Here is a 3,029-nt window from a genome sequence, read left to right on the forward strand (position 1 = left end):
GAGACTCAATTCGCATCCACACACATTCAGATACATTGATATTAGGATTACTTTTAGATCTGAATCGAGATTAGTTTTTACATTGATAGTTTATGCTTTCGCTTTGGATTTTGGATGCTGAAGAGTCATTACCTCCGTGAAGACATCACTTTAGTTTGTTTCCTTATTCCTTTACTCTTTTCATGTTGATCATTGACCCTATTCAAATAAGTATGTTGCATTTTGGATTTATTAATATATAGAGTTACTTTTATTTTTAATTAATTTTAAATCTCTATTTTATTTTATTTAATTATGTCTTCTTATATTTTTATGAGTATTAATACCATGTCAATGGAGTAAATTTTCTACTTGACATGGGGGTTGATTAAGAAGAGATACTTGAGTTGGAATGCTCAAGTGCTCAGTTAAATTGGACGTTGTTGGCTAATTCTGTACCTACTAATGCTAGACCTTTCCAAGGGAGAGGACTAGGATTTGCGGGTAAGAGTTAGCTCAATCACTTGACTTTCCTTTATTTAGTAAGGGTTAACTAAGTGAAAACAACAACTTCTTTACACTACACTTGAGAAGATTCCAACAAGGATAGAACTTCCGATTAATCATTCCCCCAGTCAAGGCCTTTTATTTAGAATATCAATAATTGTTCTTAGTTTATTTTTATTGTTTTAATTTACAATTAATTTTACTCATTATCAAAACTCAACTTTTCTGGAAAATTTCTAGTTAATAAAATAGCACGCTTTCCTGCAACTCGTTGGGAGACGACCTGGGACTCATACTCCCAGTATTTTATTTCTAAAATTTGTGACAACCCTTTTTAAATTGGTGAGGCAGACTTTAGCTGGTTAAGGGCTATACTTGCAACGCAATTCTCTATTTAAGAATCTCTTAATTGGTCTAACATCTGCCACACATCAATTTTTGGTGCCGTTACCGGGGAGTTGCAATAGTGTGCTAGATTATTAATTAGTGTACATATTTTATTTTATTTGCATATTTTATTTTTATTTCTATTACCATGAGCTATATGTCTTTCTCATTGAATGACGCGTTCATTGTCTGATCCGAGCTTAGCCACTTTAGATCCTAAAATTGAAAGAACTATTTCACGTATTAGGCGAGCTCGACGTCGGTTAGCCTCTGAGGTGGTGAAGTGATTGTTATCGATTCACCAGTCTCATCTGAGGGCAAATCTGAATCGCCATCTGAGAGCGAGACAAGCTCCTTTACTACTGATCCAGTTGATTCATGTGCAGGTAACATGGCAGCACCTAGGAGGATTACTCTCCAGGAAGCTGGAGTCCCATATTTCACACTACAACCTTATCAAGTGCATCATCCAAATCTGGCTGCAGATTTTGAATTGAAGACTACACTAATGAACTTGATGCCCAAGTTTCATGGCTTACCTGTTCAAGAGCCTATTAAGCACCTTAGAGATTTCCAGACAGCCTGTTCTACTGTCAGGCGTAATGGTGCAGATGAAACTTCTATTCTATTAACTGCCTTCCCATTTTCTCTTGAGGAAAAGGCAAGGGAGTGGTACTACTCCCAACCTGAAGCGACTGTTACCAACTGGGATACACTCAGGAGAGAATTTTTGGAAAAATACTTCCCAGCTGAAGTCAGAGATAGACTGAGAAAAGAGATCTCCTGCATTGTTCAAGGTGACTCAGAGACTCTCTATGAATACTGGGAGCATTTTAAGAACCTTCTAGATGCATGCCCCCATCACATGATTGACAGACTAGTGTTGATCAGCTACTTCACTCAAGGCATGAACCCCCAGGATAAGACTACACTGGATGCTGCTAGTAATAGTTCTATGAAAAAGTACAGAATCACAGATGAAGCATGGCAACTAATCAGCGACTTAGCTGAATCTACTAGGAATCACAGACAGAGGCGCAGCCACTCAAAAGCTGTTGCAGAGGTTTCCTCTAGCATTGAGACTACTGCTCTTACACAGAGTATATGTGAAATCACCAACCTACTGAAGCAAATGCAGTTGAACCAACAACAACAAGCTCAGCCTCACCCACCATAACAGAGCCAACAGTTAGTTCCCCAAGGAGTATGCAGAATATGTGCTGATTATAGTCATTATACTGATGAATGTTCGTAGCTCCAACAGGAAAACAACACTGTGGCAGCTACTCATAACTTCTATGACCGCCCGAATCAAGGATACAATCAACAAAGCGGCAATTACAACCAAGGTGGAAACCATAACCAAGGATGGCAGGATAACTCCAATCAAGGTTGGAGAGATAATTCTAACCATAATTGGAGGGATAACTATAACAGAGGAGGCAGAGATAACAATGGAAACCAGAGGTGGAATAACAACAGACAGCAGAATCAGAACCAGCCTTACAGAGCACCTCACCTAAGACAATCTCAAGGATTCCAGCACAACCAACAACAGGTTCCTCAGATCACTTATTTCAATTCCTCATCAAATGACGAGATGCTCCGTTCTCTTGCACAAGGACAACAAGACATGCAGACACAGCTGAACTCTACTTTAAATGGCATGACTGCTACTTCACAAGCCCTCGTTTCCCAGTTAGATTCATCACCTAATTCCACCAATCAACCTTCAAGCTCCAGTGGAATTCCTTCTCAACCCCTACCTAATCCCAAGAGTGGCATCAATGCCATCACTTTGAGGTCCGGAACCACATTCCAAGAGAGGAACTAGGAGGAGCCAAGCCTACCAGAACACGTCCCAGCTGAAGATGTAGTGGAAGTGGAAGATGCTGAAGAGGAAAAAGACGTACAAAACATAGTTGAAGAAGAAGCAGCTCAACCACAGAATGAAACACCAAGGGATGCAGAAGCTGCAAGTAAGGCCCTTCCTATTCCATTCCCACAACTTGCAAAGAAGCCCAGAAAGCAGATGAAACTTGATCCCAAAATAGTAGAAATATTCAAAAAGGTTGAGGTAACTATTCCCTTTTTTGATGTTATTCAGCAAGTACCTAAATATACAAAGTTTCTAAAAGATTTATGCATACATAAAG

At 39.4% G+C, this 3,029-nt stretch overlaps 1 non-coding gene across 1 annotated transcript; it reads right to left on the bottom strand.

Annotated features, from left to right (window-relative positions):
• Positions 1-1,636: 1,636 nt before the first annotated feature.
• LOC148544744 (small nucleolar RNA R71) lies at positions 1,637-1,744 on the bottom strand. The gene has a single exon (XR_015901740.1). It is a non-coding gene; the product is annotated as a small nucleolar RNA R71 (small nucleolar RNA).
• Between the last annotated feature and the right edge of the window lie 1,285 nt (positions 1,745-3,029).

The sequence above is a fragment of the Arachis ipaensis genome, chromosome B9 (assembly GCF_059453495.1).
Source record: "Arachis ipaensis isolate K30076 ecotype BB chromosome B9, ASM5945349v1, whole genome shotgun sequence".
NCBI lineage: Eukaryota > Viridiplantae > Streptophyta > Magnoliopsida > Fabales > Fabaceae > Arachis > Arachis ipaensis.